The following is an 18,806-nucleotide window of genomic DNA, read 5'->3' as shown; positions in this document are numbered from 1 at the left end:
CCCACTGCCCTGTCTATCTGCACAGTCCTTTAGTCTTTTTCTACCTTGCCCTTTTTTCTACAGCCTTTGAAAAATTACAATAAAACAAAACATGTTAAATCCTAATATGAAAAGTGTAACAAATTTACAAAAAACTTCAGTCATTGGAGTTTTTTTTTATAATAATCAGAAAAACGTACCTCTAACTGTATGTCTCAAGTGCCTGTAAGTTTGGATCGAATGCGATCTAATGAAGTTCTTGTCAACTCAATATTAGATTATCGCGATAAAGGGCTAATTTTAAGCGAACCGGTTTCGAGTGTGTTTCGACTACTGTTTTTTTAAGTTTTCTCAAAACTATCCTACTGATTTTCGAAGAAGTGGTTCCACTAGAAAGAAATCACACTACCCTGTCTGCCTGCACAGTCCCTTAGTCTCCTTTCACCTTTCTACAGCTCGAAAAATTATATGGGAGGTATTTCAAAACCAATTTTTTTTTCATTTTCTCGAAAACTTTCGATCCATTACTAAGATTTTGAGTTCAATTGACATTGCAGGTTGTGGGACTGTCTTTTTTTACTTGTCTTGAAATTAACTCAACCGAATCAGAGATTTTAGGTTCTATCGAAAGCACAGTTTCTGTGAAATTCCCTTGCACATGCGTCTTCGCCGATTTTTTTTACACTAGTTATGGCAAGTTATTCAATCGGTGGAAAGCTCCATGCACAAAGCGCCCTATTAAAAAAAATCTCTAATCTATTAAAAAAATACCTACTAAATATGAGATTAAGGATTTTGTGAATCCAATTAACCGGTTTTGAACATTTTTTCCTGCAGAAATGCCGAATTCCTTCTTTTCGAAAGAAAAGAACGTTATTTCCTTGGAAACTTACCTTTCTGGAATTTTAGTCGTTTTCCAAATTTTGCAAATGTTTTAATTCTTTTCGAAAACTGCCCTGAGAAATCTGAGATTTAGTTTTTAATCGAAAAGCAGATTTTGTGAGTCTTCCTGGTATAATCGGCTTTGCAGTCACGGGTTAGATAAAAAGAACATGTTGCGTGAAAGTTCCACTACCCTGCTCAATTTCATTTCATTTTCAATTGTAGGAAAGAGTGCCCCTCCCTTTGATAGAGTGCTCCAATCTGAGGTATTTAGTCTACAGACCTTTGAGAAGTTGGCAGAAGGCAAGCTAGACTCCCGATTAGGGGCGTTATCGGATGAAAGGATTTTGAGCACGAGAGCTTCCAGTCTCTCTTCCCCGTACAGGCATCTGAAGACTGTATGACCACGCTTGCTTCTCGAAGATATGGTTTTGCAAGCTCTCCAGCACTGTTTAAAATCTTGGATACTTCGGGCACTGATGAATGGTCGGGTCATTTGCAGAGTATTTTTCTTCCTCTGCAGTTGCTTCTAGTTCATCCTCATCTGGTGACTGTTGTTCTATTGTTACTGATTTTTCTACGCAATTCAAAGTGCACTGCGGTTGAGCTGTCTTAATGTGCGCTTTCAGCCACCTGAGTGTCTTGTATTGAATTTTGCAACCTTTTGGTACTTTAGATCCTTTGGTACATCTACGCTGAAAGGTGCCATGTCGAGTGTATTTAACCCCGACTGTTCTTGTGCATCATGATCGTTTCTGAGATGTCTCGGCATCTCCTTTCTTTCAGCAGACTTTCTGTTGCAATTTCCAAATCAGAATTGACTAGTTCAGGGCGTGAGCCGGCCATTCTCTGAACTGACTGATCCACTTTCTGATTGTACTTTAGTGGTTTTGGGTATTTTAGTCATTTTTCTGTATCCAGCACCACTAGCCTTTCGAGGTCCAGATTTACTGCCCTGATCCAGTCTTTGCTGCACACCTTGCTTTTTTGGGCGAGTGATGTTTCTGCTTTTACATGAAGCGTCTTGAGTGAAATCTACAGGTTTGCCCGTCGTACAGTCATTTCTACTTCAATGCTTTTCAACTGAACTTTCTCTGCAGTTTGAACGTTAGTGCATGTCCTCTTGCTGTCCAGTTTGAGGATCATTCTCCTGGCGTTGTTCAGAACTGCATTTAGTTTGCCAACGTCGACTTTCCTGATGACTGCAATTTCAAACCCGCGTAGTAGCGTTGGCTGAATAAAAGTCTTTACTAACCGCACATTCGTTCTCATCCTGATTGAGCCACTTACTAGAGCTGGCCTCAATCTCACAATTGCTGTTCTAGCTTTCCTGCATTTGTTTGCTATTGCTTGGCCAATGTCTCCTTCCGCTTTTAGCGAGCTGCCCAGATACACAAAAGAATTTACCTAAACTTTTTCGAAATTAAGGTAGATATCATTCGATACTTCTCTATTCAATACAACCATCTCGGTTTCACTTAATGATATCTCCATCTCTGCATTTTGGACTCCCTGATTCATAGCATCAAGATTTTCTTGTGCCTCTTCGATTGTGCCGGACATAATCACTAAATCATCATCATATGCAAGGTGACCGATCCCTGAGCCTCTTTTCACACCTTTCTTGCACACTTCGTCAAAATATAGGTTTAAGAGAGTGGGGCCGATTACGCACCTCAGTCTCGCCCCTCTCTCAGGCACGAACTTTTTCTGCTTGTCTAACCAGCCTGCTCATGCAGCTGCCAAATGATGCGACTCAGAGGTTTGCCCACTTTTCGACTTCTTAGGGCTGTGAGCAGTGCTGTCTTGTCCACCTAATCAAAGGCTTTTACAAGATCTATAAAGATCAGTATCAGCTTTTCTGTAAGAAAGCGTATCAGGTCTGTCCATTGTACTCGCGGCTAATAACTTAATTCAGTAGAAAATTGCGTAAGGTTGCTCTACAAATTTATCAAACATATACCTCCAGCTTTAGCTGGGCCCCCATTTTTAACTATAATTACACTCGCACTTACGAAGCGTTGTGTATTAGTACGAACCTTCATTTTTTCTAAGCTAACTCGCTAAGAAAAGTATTCATATATCTGGTGGAACTTTTGCAATAATTTTTATCTTAAGCGTTGGAAGTTCCTCAGCATCTGTTCTGTGCTTTACTTGTTGATAGTGTTTGTGATTTGTGAAGCGTCCGCGGATGATTGGTTAGTAAATGAGACTCATAATCTCGAGGTCACAGATCAAATCCGAGACGTAGCCTATTTTTTAGTAACTCGAGGCTCATTTCTAATTTTGTATTGCACTTAATTGAGCTGCTTTTTGTCGTGTTCTGGCTAGTGTTTGCGAAGCAAAGCTTCGCTTCTGTGTTCAAACTTGTTCTGTATTTTTAAGTTAACAACTCGAATTTTTTTCGGGTAAATGGGTTCGGCTTACTTTTTAAACTTATGTTGCGTAGTTTCAAGGGCGGATTTTTAATGCTTATGCCTTTTTCAGGAGGGATAGGTCTCAAAAACATTGATTTCATAAATTTTAAAGCTTGAAGTTTTTCTATGACTATTACTTTATTTCCAGCTTAATGAGGGATGACCCAAGCTTTTCGCCTTAGTTGAAGCTTGTTCATTGATTCTCAAGGTTTTTTCAGGAACATAATCCAAACTGAAGATATGAAATTTTTGTAGGTATAGTTTTTTGACTATTTTTTTCAGCCTATTTTTGAAAAACATGACTTTCTTTTTTTCATAATCTTTTTGTATTGCAAGTGTTGCGAAGCTTCGGCTCTGTGTAAAAAGATTGAAAGCATCCAAATCGGAAAAGAAACGAACAGAGCCATGATTAGATATGCCATTGAATACGTCAACTTGCGGTCAGTTCGCTCAAATCTAAGATTGCCTGCAGTACTAAATACCGCACTTCGCTCTGTAACTGAATGCACTTGAATAAAATCGATCGTTTACAAAGTGAGTGCCTCTACCAACCCAACTAATTTTCAGCAAAGGGCTCTTTTGATTATATCCAATAATGATTGGGTACTGATAACCTACGGTTCGAACGAAATTTGATTATTTACCAGACGCTTTTTTAGTCATCAGAGATCAACATATTGATCAAATCTCTTAGAAATATTTTTCTGAATCTTTTTTTTATTTGGGTTTATTTTGACTTTATATTGAGTCGGCTATACGGAAATTTTTTAGAGTAATGTACGTAGTGAGTACTTCTACATAGCTGTTGATGATTTTTTTTTCCAGGAAAAGTCTTAAAATTTTTCACGCTCAATTTTGATTTTTCGCGAATTGTCCTGTGATTTCTTTTTTAATTGAGTGCGTTTCCTTTGTTAAAAGGAAGGCAAACTCCACTATTGAACAGCAAAATTGTAAAGGTCAAAAAAATAAAAACGTGATCGACTTCTAACTTCGAAAATGGAAGGTTTTAAGGCCATCTGTTTTTTTCTTCGAAATTCAGATGTTGAAGATTTTTGACAAAAGTTGATTTTTTTTCAGTTTCCTTGCGTACATTACTCTTTTCCAACTGTCAAATGGCTATGTTATGCTGTCTGCAACTTTACAGAGTACTAAATACCGCACTGCGCTTTGTAACTGAATGCACTTAAATGAATTAGATTGATTATTAGGTCGAAGCCGCATCATTCCTATTTGCAACCACTTGAACGTTGTAATCCAATAATTATACCATATTTCACCATACTAACGATACCAAAAAGAAACTGAACAATGGATCCTCAGGTTTGAATAAAACTCTCGTTTGAAAGTCATAACGCTGCTCATATAACTGATTCGCTCGGCCTCAATGTGTATATTGACAACGGTACCAGTATTACTCTATGAAAGCTTTAACCTTTGCAATTAATTTTTTTACCGGTAATAGGTAAATCAGGCGCTGCTCCTTGACGAGCTGGCTACAACAATAAAACTGCGCCTTTAAATAAAAGTTAAAAAATTCAAATATAAAAACAAATACTCACTAAATCATACGTCAACTACTTTATTTTGATCAATGAGTTTCATTGTCTTGTATCCAGAATTATCTTTCGGCGAAGATCTCATTTGATTGTTTCCAGTAATTGTTTCGCACTGGAACAATAGTTGAGTCTTTGCCCGACCTTTTTTTCAATGATCGGAGATCACTTGATTAGTCAAAACTCTCAGTAGTTCTTCTATAAATCATTTTTTATTCGTTTTTTTTTACGTTATATTGAATCGGTTTGACCGAATTTTATGCTGTCTTCAAGATTACAGACTGTACTAATTACCGCACTGCGCTTTGTAACTGGATGCAGCTAATCGAATAAGTTGGATCCTTTGCAAGGTAGATGCCGCATCCGCTTCATGTGCAACTACTTGAACCTAGTAATTCGAATACTATACCATATGTCATCATACTAACGATCCGAAAAAGGAAGAATAATCGAAACAATATAGCCTCGCAGACAAATAAAACCCTTCGTTTGAAAGTCATAACTTGCTCACTAAACTGATTTAGTCGACCTCATTGTGTAGATTGACAAGGATACCGAAATCACAAAGCTTTTCACACCGATGGTCTACAACTTAAATGACTGTCTCTCCATATCTGAAGTACTTGCTGAAAAACCCTCCGCTTATCTCCGCAGCTAAATTCAATGGAAAGGGTCGCTACTGCATCGCCCGAATAAATTCTGGCGACTCCCTTTTTTTATTTTCCTATCTCAAAAGATTTGATCTAAGTTTCAACATTAAATATTCTACCTGCTCAACCACCCCCTAGTGATACCAAATCTTCTTTTATAACTCTGGTCCAATCCTGTCGAAGCATGTCGTCCTCAGCTTGAGATAACCCCAATCAGAGCAGTCGATCTCGCTCTTGATTGCAAGTGTAATCCTAACACTAGCTCATGGTTTTGGCTTTGTAAGCCAAGTCCATCACTCTGTGAGGTGTTTCGCAGATAGAAAATTGGCGTAAACAGAGATAACCACCTCTGCTGATATTTTTTGCTGTTTGACGGCGTGTTGATTCATCAAAACGGCGCTTCAGCATAAAACACTCGACGTCTCATTGTGTGAAATTGAAAGGGGCTGTCTAATACCAATAGGTACGGAGCTGGGGGCTTCAGTAGACACTTGTAAGAGACAGCCCCATCAAAAACTTCCCTTCAAAACTCAGAAATTTTGAAATAACTTATCAAACAAAACGTTTGTAAATAGCAGTTTTACTCTATGAACGCTTTAACTTTTCCAATCGATATTTTACCATGTTGAAATGTTTTTGTTTACCGCTATCAAGAAAATCAGGCGCTGCTCTTCGACGAGGCAGCTACAACAACACAACTACCAACACAAATAATTTTCAGCAAAAGGATTTTATGATTATATCCAATAATGATTGTGCACTGATAATCTACGTTTTGAACAAAGTTTCAGTATCTACCAGACCCTTTTTTAGTTTTCAGAGATCAACTCATTGATCAAATCCATTAAAAAAAATTTTAATAAATCATTTATTTAGGGTTTGTTTGGCCTTATATTGAATCGGCTTGAAGGAAATTTTATGCTGTCTGCTAGGTTATAGAGTACTAAATACCGCACTGCGCTTTGTAACTAGATGCATTTAAATGAATGCGATCGAAGCCACATCATTTTTGTTTGCAACCACTTGAACGTTGTAATCCAATAACTATACCATATGTCAACATACTAGCGATACCAAGAAGAATCGAAACAATGGACCCTCACGTATGAATAAAACCCTCATTTGAAAGTCATAACGCTGCTCGTATAACTGATTCGCTCGACCTCAATGTGTACATTGACAAGGGTACCAAAACTCAAATTCACCGCGTAATCCGCACAGGTTGTTTCTAACTACCTTGAGTTTGCCTTCATACCTAAAATGTTTAATGAAAACCCTCCACTAATCTCCCCAGCTGAATTCAAGTGTTAGGGCCGCTACTGCATCGCCAGAATACGTTCTGGCGATTCTTTTTCTGTCTCAATTGATTTAATCTTACAGTCATCTTTTCTCACTCTAGTTCAATCCAGTGAGGCATTTGTCGTCCTCAGTTTCAAATAACTCTCAATTAGAGCAGTCAAGCTCGCTCCTGGTGGCAATGATAATATCAACACTGGCTCATAGTTTCGGCTATGTAAGCCAAATTCGTCACTCTGTGAGATGTTTCGCAGATAGAGAATAGGTGTGGTTTGCAGTTTGATGTATATTTCTCAAAGTACTGAAAACTTGAATCGACTTATAAAAAAAATTTGTACTCAGCATTATTACTCTATGAACGCTTTTACTCTACAATTCGGTATTTTACCATTCTGTACAATTTTTTCACCAATATCAGGAAGTCAGATGCTGCTCTTCGACGAGACAGCTACAACAACACTACTACGCCGGCTTTAATTAAAAATTTCAAAATTCAGGTTTAAGAATTAATAGACACTAAATAGGCATCAACTATTGTCTTTTCGGTCAAGAATTGAGTTTAATTGTCCAGTTTTTAGTGTTATCCCTCGGCGAAGGGCTAATTGGTTGTATTCAGAATTGGTTGTACCCTTTTTTTAGTCATCGTAGATCAATTCATTGATCAAATATCTCAAAAAAATAGACAGCTACATGGTGCAGGCTCAATTTCTGTTGAACTGCTGCTTTTTTACATCTACTGCAAGTTCTTCAACACTAAATTGTGCAAATGCATTAAGATTTCTCAAGTTTGATCCTGAAAGTTTTGTGAGATTCATTAAAGAGTTTATTATAATTCAAATTGAAAAGGTTCCTCTTTTTCTCCTTGAAACGACATAGCCGGAAAATTGTAGGACTTTGTGATCTTTTTTGAAAAATTGTAATGTGGAAATACTGTATAATGCTCAGAAACGCTTTATGTGCTAAGAACCTCGATAACTGTGTCAAACAATTCGCAGATAATGAAACGGTCCTTGAAAAATGAAGAGCTTTCATTCTGTCTGGTGCACTAATTCTACGAGCTAAAAAACGTTTGATGATTAAGTGCTGCGCTAGTTTCGACCGATTAGACTATTTCGGAGAACATCCTTACTGAAATCTGAAACCGCCTGCTTTTTTGTAGATATCTTATATTAGATAATTTTTCTAACTGTTTTTACTTAATTATTCGGTGAATTTGATTTTTTTCGAATGGGAAGGCCAATAAACCCGTGGACAACCGCTTGGCATAGTTCCGCTTCAAGCTCATCAAGTAGATGAGTATTTTGTACTAGTTGAATCCTTGTACCACCATCACAAGTTTTCTAGTGTTTTTATTATTTTGTCTTGATAACCAGTTAGTTTGAAGGGGTTTTAGTTGTCCTTTTTTGGCCATTTTTCTGTTTAACGTGGAGACTCGAGATGAAGTAGAAGTGCTTCTTGTCATATATTTAAAAAAAAGAACATTAGAGAGAGAAAGTGTTGAACCAATCTATAAGTCTATCAGTTGGAGTTATAAGAGCCGATGAGGTTTGTAAACTGTTCGAATACACTAAAAAGTGACGCGCTTACTTATGAAAAGTTAAATTGAGAATTTGTTCCTTCATGCAATCTGAATATCTTGTAGATTTTGGCATCATTCTTCCTATCGAAGAATATTGTCCCTTGTTTAATCGATGTAGATGTGATCCTATCATCCGCTCTGATAAGGTTAATCAACATTGTCCTAGGTCCTACTAATATCTATAATATTTTTGCCATTCCCATTGTGTTTCTTTCCCTTTCTCTTAGGCGTTCATACCATTTTTTTTGGGGTATGCCCTTTGTTCCTAGGATTTTTGATTTGGCATGCCAACTTCGACGCAGATCTAAGTTTTCCGCAGATCGGGCAAGTTTTCATTTAGCATTGATTTGTTCTTGTTGCTTTGTGATGACTGCTTTGATGTGTTATTGCGGGTTTTTGCAGGTATTCTTGTGCTTTTTCGTTTTTGAGTTCGATTTGAAGGTCGCACGACAGCATTTTTTGCATTTAAATTCTCTTTTGACTGTTCCGTGTATTCGTTTCACCTGTTTTGATAGTCCTGTCGCTGATTTGCAAGCTTTGGCTCAGTCTGCACAGAAGAAGGTTCCCGTTTGACTTTACATGTCATCAGGAACTGGATTTTGTGTGTGTTAGGCTCTCTTCTCATGAACAATCAGATGGGTAGTCCTCGGATGGTTTAAAGAGCAGGAAAAGCACTCCAAACAAAAACGAAAGAGTCAAATCTCGTTTACTGGAAGAAACTCATTCGAGAGTTGAGAAAAGAATGAAAAACAAGAATGTGCCCAAGACAAGAAAACATACCGCGCTGATGGCAGCCGGTCGGCGGATGACACTAGAATGGCGCTCTGTAACAACCTTAGTCTTTGTTTTCGACGATAGCGTTTGCATAGGCAACCTTCTTTCATCGCAAGAGCACAATTTCTCTTTTTCTGGTTCAGAAAATTGTGTTTGATTGAGCTATCTCAGATTTGGAAGCGTCTCAGAAGCTATCTCTATTTGAACCACTTTGGATGCCATCACAGTTATATTTTCGTCTTTGAAGTCATTTAAATAAGTTTTTCTTCTTGGTTTCTCATTTTGTGCACGGCATCGAACTCACTGGCAGTGAGTTTTTCATTTTTCATACTTAGGGATCGGAGACGAGCCAATGCTGTTGAAGCTTGGAGTTTTTTATATCCGTCGACGAGTTTAGTTTTTTAGGCCAGTTGTGCCACGATAAACCGAGTTTTGCCAATGATCAAGTTATTTGCTACTGTGTACTCCGGTATTCTCTCTCCTTAACTATTACGCTTGCGGTTTCCATGTTCACCGTTACACCGGAGAGAGAGAGAAAGAGAATATAAATATCAGAAAGTTTTTGTTGCAAAAAGACAATATGAAACTATAGACTGGTCACTGTAATTATTTTTATCTTGGAAATTGAAATAGGATCATTTTGTGCGATAAAAATCAGATGGATGGGTTTTCCTTTCTTCGCAATCAATAGTTTGTTTCGTCAAAATTAGCTAAAATGCTGTCTCTTTCCGACAGGACCGGAAGACACAGACGAAAAATTGTTTTAAGTATCAGTGAAGAGGAAAAGAATCATCTGGTACAACACTTGCTTGAAGTACTTGACTGAACAAGAACCTGTAGAAGAAGTGACATTGAGTTGCTTGTTCAAACAATTAAATAAGTTTTCTGGATATTCATCACCGAACAGAAAGTCAGACTCGACTTGCTCAGTGTGATCGTGCACAAGGGTAGGTTAGTAGTTATGGAGTTTCCACTAGGAGTTTCCACTAACTCAATTTTCTGAACAATTTCTAATTGTTAAATAAAGATTTCATTATACTGATCTGCAATTCTAACATTCTTCCAGCAAGTGGTTAATTGCTCCAAATCCGTGTAACAGTAATCCTTGCGGCCGCAAAATTATCTTTTCAAACAGCTCTTCTTCCGAGGAGTTCACTTTGTTACGCTTCTCTCATATTATTTAGTAGGTATACCAGTGACATATTACAATAGGTGGTAATAGTCTGTCTTTACAAAAGAAAAACTTGAGCCAGTGAGAATTGAACCCATACCTCTGGGCTTCGAGGCAAATATGTTATCCACTGAGCCAAGCACGTCAGAAATGAAAGGTAGTTGGCAGAACTTTTTAGCCTGCGCATTACTACTAAGCACAAATATATGAATAGAAAGCAGAAAGATAAGATAAAAGTTTTGAACGGAGGAACAAAGTTTGATATGAAGCTTAATTCGTGTAATGGCGTTTCACATAAGTTAGGAAGTTGTCAAAAACAACCTTAGCGCTCCCAAAACTTTGTCTCCAAAAAATTCGTCAAAATGAGCGGGTAACATGAGATCAATAACATCGTTCATGGCTTTCAAATTTGTCTTGGCCTGTCCTCACATTGCTTCCATATTATTTGTATGAACGCCGATGATCGGACCCTTATAAATTTGCTGTGATATAAAAATTGGTGAAGAAAAACTACTGGTCTGGGTCTACATTAGGGAATGTAAGATGACCAACCATCTGATCAAATTTTTAATTAAGACCTCTCTTCGGTAGATTACCTCTAACTGAGTTTCAGTCCCCTGTCCCCAGCAAATTCCAAAAAACCGAGCTTTTTCGGGGTCTTATTTGCCAAAAATCCATATCTGTTTGACATTTGACCGCGGTTGTAATTTCTCTTGGCTACCAGATTCGACTTATTGAATAATTTTTCCAGCTCCCCCAAATCTGTATTCACACATTTCGGAGTTTTGAAGGACCCATGAACAAGGTTTTCGAAATAAAGCGTTAAAATGTACTGCCGCTTTTGAACCAGTTTCAAATAGAGTGGCAACTTGACTGACTGGTATTTTTACGGCAAAGATAAAGAGCAAAGTAACAAAAACTAGAATAGATATTTTCTAATTTTCAAAAATTGAATTTTTTTCTCAAGGATAAACGTTACCAACAACGGCAGTTAGTGCAGCGCCAAGCATGCTTATCTATGTTTTCCTTGCTCTCACAACGCTTTCTTGACCTACATTTTAGACGGAGATTTTGTGGTACGACTCTTCAGTTTTGCATTGTTAGTAATTTAAGTAAGTTCCTCCTTCATCATGTTTGTTAGAACGTTTATGCTTGCGTAGTTTTTCAGTGAAAAATTGCTTTTCATGTTCAACTTGTCTTTTTTTGAAGCAGAGGGGCAAAAGCCGTGATGGACAGTTTGATTGTGTCAACAAATTGATTTTTTTAGTTGCTCTTCGGGATCAAAGTCGATGAAATGTGTTATATGCTGCAACGTTTTTGTACTCTAAAAATTAGTTGTTTTCTGAACGTCAAAACTGTAGCGTTCTTGGCGATCGGTGACTGTCTTGGGTTACCTGTGTGATTGCATGATCATAACAGACGTGGCCGAGTGGGTTAGGCACATGTCTCTCAATACGAGGGACATGAGTTCGAATCCCACTTCGGAAGCGGTTTGAGGGGTCCCAGAGTCATCAGCATCAAGAGGTGACCGGCTGCGGTAAAATGGATGATAGCTCTCTCCACCTACGGTTGGTCTTGCACGGAGCAGGGCCGGGAGCTAATAAGAAATGCATGATGAAAGATGATTAATTAATGTATAAAATCACATCAACTGTGTGTCTTCATTTGTATATCTGCTACGTTTTGAATAGCTTCAGTCTAAATTAATCTTTTCATAGCGAAAAGATTTTTGGCGGTGCACTCAGAAACCAAGACGAGTTTAATATATATTTCCCTGAAGGTAAAATGACCCGAACTATAGTGGTCCGTTATAAGAGGTTGTTTAATTCCGTCAGTCCTCCAGTTTTTTCTCTTTTTAAAGCTGGATAATTTTATTTTTCCTACATTTGTAAAGTTCTCTTTTTTCTTGCCTTTTTAAATTTGCGAAAATTAGTTTTGCCTATTTGTCTTAATTTTGCGTTATTGCTTCTGATTTGTAAATAAAACTTCATTCGTCTGAAACTTTAACAAATGTTGAAAAAAAAAGTCATTCGGCAATTCATTTATAGTTGTGTAAATTTGATAAGCAGCTATTTTTATCTTCCATTATATTTGCACCAGCAAAGCGTTGTTGGTTATTACGAAGATTTTTTTCTAGCGTAAATCGCAAATAAAAGTGCTTGTTTGGTGGCACTTTTGGTATATTTCAATTTAATCATATTTAAGCATAAACAGTTGAATGGCATTTGTTGCTGTTTTAATCTTGGCTAGTGTAAGATTCTGTTTGAAAAAAAAACCTTTATCAAGGAAATGTGTGGGATTTGTTGTTTTTCGTTTTTTTTGCGAAGCTTTGAAAATTTTTTGAGTTTTTCGCAGAAATTTGAACTTTCTCAAAAACTACTGGTCCGATTTTCAAAATAAGTGGTACCAATCGAAAAACCGGCTGGTCTTCTATGTGCCTGCATTTTTCGCTAGTCTCTTTTCGTTTCTATCTCACGTTATACGGCCTTCGAAAGTTTCTGTTGGGGGATTTTTGGAATTTTTGTTTTGAATTTTTCACATTCTCATATATTCAGTGCACAAATCTGAGATAAAGTTTTCAATCGGAAAAACAAATAATAAATGTCTCCAGTTTGACTATATCCAGAACTCGTTAGAAAACAAGATATGGTGTCAAACAAGCCCATTTCTGACCATTTGCTTAATTTTGAATTTTTTTACAAAAACTACCCTGCCAAATCGGAGATTGAGGGCTTAACCGAAAGAAAAAAAATCGGTTATGCGAATCACCACCTGCGCATTTCGTCACTACTCTACAAAACTCTTAGCTAAATCTGATAAAGGGTTCAATTTAAAAAATCTGGGTGCGGAAATCTTCAATACAAAAATCAGGATGTGGAAAGCAGAGACAATTCTAGAGAAGTTTTTTGGAAAACTTTTTTTGATAAGTTTTTGTAATCTTTTGAAAAGTACCCAGTCGAATCTGAGATAAAGACTTCAATTGAAAGAACAATTTGTAGTTTTTTTTTGTAAATAAGCGGTTAGTCTGCTATTTTAGAAGGAGAAACACCAGGGTTCAGCGTAAAGTCTTTTTTTTCCATTTTTGAATTTTACGCATATCCCTATCAGTACAAACATGATTTAAAGCACAAGATCAGGTAGATCCAGCAATAGCTGGACCCCTAGCGTGTTTCAAAGCAACCCTGTCGCAGATGCGAGGACATGAGGCTCCTGGTCAACATGTCGAATATTCAAATCCGGAACAGTTAAATAGTCTTATTTTTTGGTCGAAATTTTGGTGCATTACATTGGCAATTTGGTAGAAACTGTAGATACTTTATTGGTTGCTAATAATAGTAAATTTGCAGAAATGTGATACTCCTACTCTCAACAAAAAAAAATTAAGGTTCGTTTTTATTTTTTCCTTATTTCACATTGTAAGCTTTTTAAAGCTGTCTTGCGTTTTCCTTGCTTTTGTTTGCAAAGCACAGCTTTGCCTCTTTAATCTCTCCTACGGATCAGTTTTTTAAGAGTAATTAACGTAGTCAGTAAACAAGTTTTTTCCTGGAAAAGATCTTAGTTTGTTCACGCTCAGTTTTGATTTCGCGGTTTGACTGTTGTTGCAGCTTCGCCTCCGTGTAATCTCAGACGGATCAGTTTTTTTAAGAGTAACGAACATAGTCAGTGACCGTGTTTTTTTCTGGAAAAGGTCTTAGTTTGTTCACGCTCATTTTTGAAGTTTCGAGGATTGACTTTTATTTTTTTTTCTAAGTTTACTTCAATTTCTTTGTTAAGAAGACAAATCCCACTATCAAAAGCAAAATGGTAAAGGTCGCGAAAAACGCGATCGACTTCGAATTTCGAAAATGTAATTTAGTTATTAGATTTCCCAAAGAAATCGAAAGTTTTAACAATTGATCCAGTTTTCGTGATCCAAAAAATCATCAATAAGAAGTTGTTCGTGATGTTCAAAGAGCTCTAAGGGTATATTTTTTAAGTTTAAAAATCAAAAGTTGAAGTTTTTTCAACGAACAAGTCCGTTTTTTTTTCCTGTTTACTTGTGTTCAGTACTCTTTTCTAACTGTCAGTTGACGATGTTTCAATCCTAGCAAATGTGGCCCAAAGGTGATTATCTCGATAGAAACTCTGCTATCAAGTCTCACAAACAAAAAATTGTGTAAGCGAACATAAAATGATCATGCTTTAATTTCTGCGTTGAGTGGCAAGTTGGTTTGGACGTATTGACGTTTTTTGTTTTTCCAAATATTTTTTGCATTATACCTGTTTTTCAACACATATGTAACATAACGCGTTATCTTATTAGTTATCTAACCTGTGCTAGTGTATTTACTTCTTTTACTAGCAGATGAAAAGAACTGAATGAGCCTAGGCAGTATTAGGGATGAAAAATCAAACAAAACACATTGCGATTGTTTTGAAAGACGTAAGGACATTTACGCTTTTTCCTTAATTTTTCTGTGTTACAGCTTTTCATCCGCAGAAAATGGCTGAGCAACCGAACGCGTTTACTTATGCAATAACTGATCTGTATTAATACACCGTGTGCTATTTTTTGTTTTGATGATGTTCAATAAGAGCTAGACATCAGTGGTTGTAATATTAAGTTGGCCGAGTGATTTACCAGGCATAGGCAAGAATGCATAGGCCAGGTAGCTTTGCAAATGGATGAAGGACCAAATTTGCATGAAAGATTCCTTGCATAGGAGGCAAAGCAATTGTGAAATTGTGGTGTCTATTTGAGGGACAGAATGTGGAGTTTATATCTTGCGGCGAGCCGTAAACAATTTTTGGGCGCAGGGTTTTTATTAAAACAGCTGTTTACTACTACGCTATTCCTACTATACAGGAAAAATGAGATTGGTATGCTGCAATAAGTGAAGTGGAAAATGCCGCCAACTTTTGATTGCCTTTTTCATGACCCTGTTTCTATGTGCATGCTGCAATGTACTTCGGACGTACGTAGGATTTCGCAATGCATGTAAGCAAGTTAAGGGTTTATTTAAACCCACACATAGGACACAATGTCATTTTCGTTGCACTACATATCTAAAGTCTGTCGCAATAATGCTTATACGGCCAACTCATTTGTTCAGCTATGTTTTAAGATTTCATTTGCGAGTTGCTGTTGTGAATGTATGGCAAATATGCGGGGCACGGAAATGTATGGAATTATTGTCTTTTAAACTAACTGGTTGCAAGTACTCTATTAGCGCTACACAGTGGTTGCCCATACGTAAGTGCAAACGCAGATGCACACCTGACCATCCAAAAATCTTGCGTCGCTGATAATCAGCTGTTAACATGTCTTTATTTTGTCTGTACAGTCATGCAAGAATCATACAGACATAGCCGGAAAATTCTCTAACACTATTCAGACGCTGTTCAGACTTGGACCAGCAGTTTCGATTGACAGTGAACAAACGAACAAAGACTTCCAATCAGCACACCCAATGCGGCGGCATCGATGCATCAAACACAAACGCAATTGTTTATCATTTGCCGCTCATCCTTACCTCCTCCGTTTGCTGTCCTCATCTAATTTAGTATATTTTTGCTGGCCCTGATTTTTAATTTGCAAACTTGTTTTTTTAAATGCAAAGCTCTTTTTTGTTTGTTTTTCCTGCATTTTTACGCAACATTGCTTATTTTACTTCGTGCCTCTTTCCAAACCTATTTCATTTTTAATCATACTTTGTTGTGGGACGGGGATGACATGGGGGTGAGTAATGTTGTAAAAACGGTTAGGATGGGGGGAGTAAAAACTGTTAGAGTGTGTGTGTGTGTGGGGGGGGCATAAAACGGTTAGGGTATGGGGGTCTTCGTAAAATGGTTAGGGGGTCAAAATTTTAACTTAGAGCAACAAAAATGGTGGACGTTGAGCGAGTTCAGATAAAACGGGCTCGGAAGCGCGTTCTGTCAGCGGAAAAACAGCAGTTTTTGTCTCTAAAATGCCTGATTTTATTTTTTTTTGGCAACACTAGAGAAACTAAAAGTGAGTGATAGCTTTTCAAGTTTTGCTTAATTTTACAGTAATTTTTCAGCTTGTTGGAATTTTGATAATTTCAAAAATGCCAGCTAAATTCTCGAAAATACTGGAAAAGGACCAAAACCAGAGAAGCCAAAACAACAACTCAAGGGTAAGAATTTAACAACTTTTTTTTCTCCGCAAAATGGGAATAAATGTATGAGCGTATATATATATATTTTTAAAATTTTTTTTATTAAAACTAATGGATGCGGAGGATTTTGGGATCAGGTTAACATCCTCACCCCCACCCCCCAAATAGACCAAGTTCTGACCCGCACCGAGCGCCCATGGATCCTACTCGGTTATATTGTCATTCCATAGTCAGTATCCATAAAATACAGATTTAATCGAATAAAAACCATTACAATCTATTATACTCGATAATAACCCAAAAAAATGGATTATAATCATAAAATTTTTTGTAATAAACATAATCGATTATAACGGATTTTTGAAGAGGATAATTAAGACTTTTGCAATTTTTTGAAACTTGTTGCTTTTGTCTCAGCTTAACTTGAAAATGTGAAGGGTTGACATGAGACCTGGGATTTTGTAAGAGACAAGGCATAAATTTTTATGCCTTGTCTCTTACTTGCGTAAATAAAGTTACATGCGAAATTTGCAATAAATCTGCAGAAATGACCAAAATGAATTCTAGAAATGGAATTGTTTTTAATCAATTATAAAAGATTACAATGGATCAACTTGAATGATAATTGGATATAATGGTTTGTCGTGACAAAGAAAATTGATTCCAGTGGCAACTTTATGGCATTATAGAAAAGCATAATGGATTGAGATGGAATTTTTTTCCGTCTCGGGAATCCAGTATAACCAATTAGAATCCATTGGCGCTCGGCGCAGGGATCCACCACCCCAGCGTTCAAAGTTAAGTAAAAAAGCTGAGCGCTGCGTATGAAATGCAAATGCTCTATTCTGATTGGCTAAAAATTCGAAAGCAGAACCAAATTAACATCTTTCTCCGAAAGGGTTATTAACTTGGTCCGGATTTTGTATGAAATACAATACGAATAAGTTTTGTTAAACTGCGGAGACTGCTGAGATTTGGTTAGAAACAAGCATAGGGTGATTAGGGGCTAACAGATTCTGCTTAAAGGTAAGGTTTTATTTTCCAAGTACTATTTGTCTTTTTTAAATTAATAATAATTTGTTCAAACTTTTTTATGGCGTTCTCATTCCATTTAGAGCTCCTTGCAGAAAGTAACTGCAGCAGAGATAGTTCAGTGAGTTATCAAGCACCTGTCTCATAACTGTAACTTCGTTTCAATGTTAATAATTTAAAATTTCTAAATTTACCAATTGCCAATCAAATTGCTGTTGGTATAAAAATCAAACTATAAACCAGCTTGCCAATATTCGAGTTGAAAACATGTAAATGCTACACGTTTTGGAGGTTTTTTTGATAAAAATTGATAATTGTGTTTTTCTTTAGTCTGTATATCTTAAAATTGCAAAAACACAAAGGTTGACAAAACACCTATCGTACATTTTCATACTACGAAATAAGTGCATATCATACAGTTCCATACAATTTCGTGGACTGAAAAAACGGTAAGAAAAGAGCAACATTGGCATTTTTTCAATACTTTGAAATTTTTTAAATACGTTTTTTTTTTGTCATACTCATGAGTTAAGTAACAAGCTTTTTGCTACAATTTATATCATCAAAGGTAAGAAAAAATTGCAAAAAGAGTTTTTTAAACTATGAAAATGTATAATACGCATTTTGCGATAAACACAAATAACAAAGTTATTTGTTTTAAAGAAAAACGAACGTAGTGAACACACATAAACATAACCTGGTGATTTTATTTTGTTTTTCCAACTTTTGGACGGTTTGTTTTGAATTTTTGCGGTTTGACTCGATATCTTGTTATTTTCAGTGCACGTCCGTTGTTGAAAGGAAGGCAAACTCCACTATCAAACAGCAAAACTGTGAAAGTCACGAAAAACATGATCGGCTTTTAATTTCGTTATTTAACATTGGTACGCCCTGCAAAATAAATGTTCACCTATTGAACCAATTTTTCGCAAACTGGGTTATGTTCACAAAAAAGGGTCAGCTAGTAATTTTTCTTGAAGCGTGAAGAGCTTTAAGGGCATTTTTATAAAAATTTCTTTGTTTTTTTGCGTTCATTAGCCTTTTCCAACTGTCAGTTGGCAATTTTTGAATTTTAGATTATTTGGAATTACATTGGTTTTTGTGAAGGAAATAATTACATTTTTTTGAGCTTAATATATGTCCCTAAAGATGAAGTTTTTAGTGCCCCCTCATTTTGATCATTTGAAGAGTGATGATAACTTTTTTCAGTGTGTATTCGAGTTTCAAGATTGATCGCTCAGTGTTTTTAAGGCAACAATTGATTTGCGTCTTTTCACGTTTTTTGACTTAGTTGCCGCTAGATAAAATTTTCGCGACTGCTAATTTAACATTTGAAGTTGTGTTTCAAAACATG

Source organism: Symsagittifera roscoffensis, chromosome 8 (genome assembly GCF_963678635.1).
Source record: "Symsagittifera roscoffensis chromosome 8, txSymRosc1.1, whole genome shotgun sequence".
Taxonomy (NCBI): domain Eukaryota; kingdom Metazoa; phylum Xenacoelomorpha; order Acoela; family Convolutidae; genus Symsagittifera; species Symsagittifera roscoffensis.
This window is presented reverse-complemented; position numbering follows the sequence as displayed.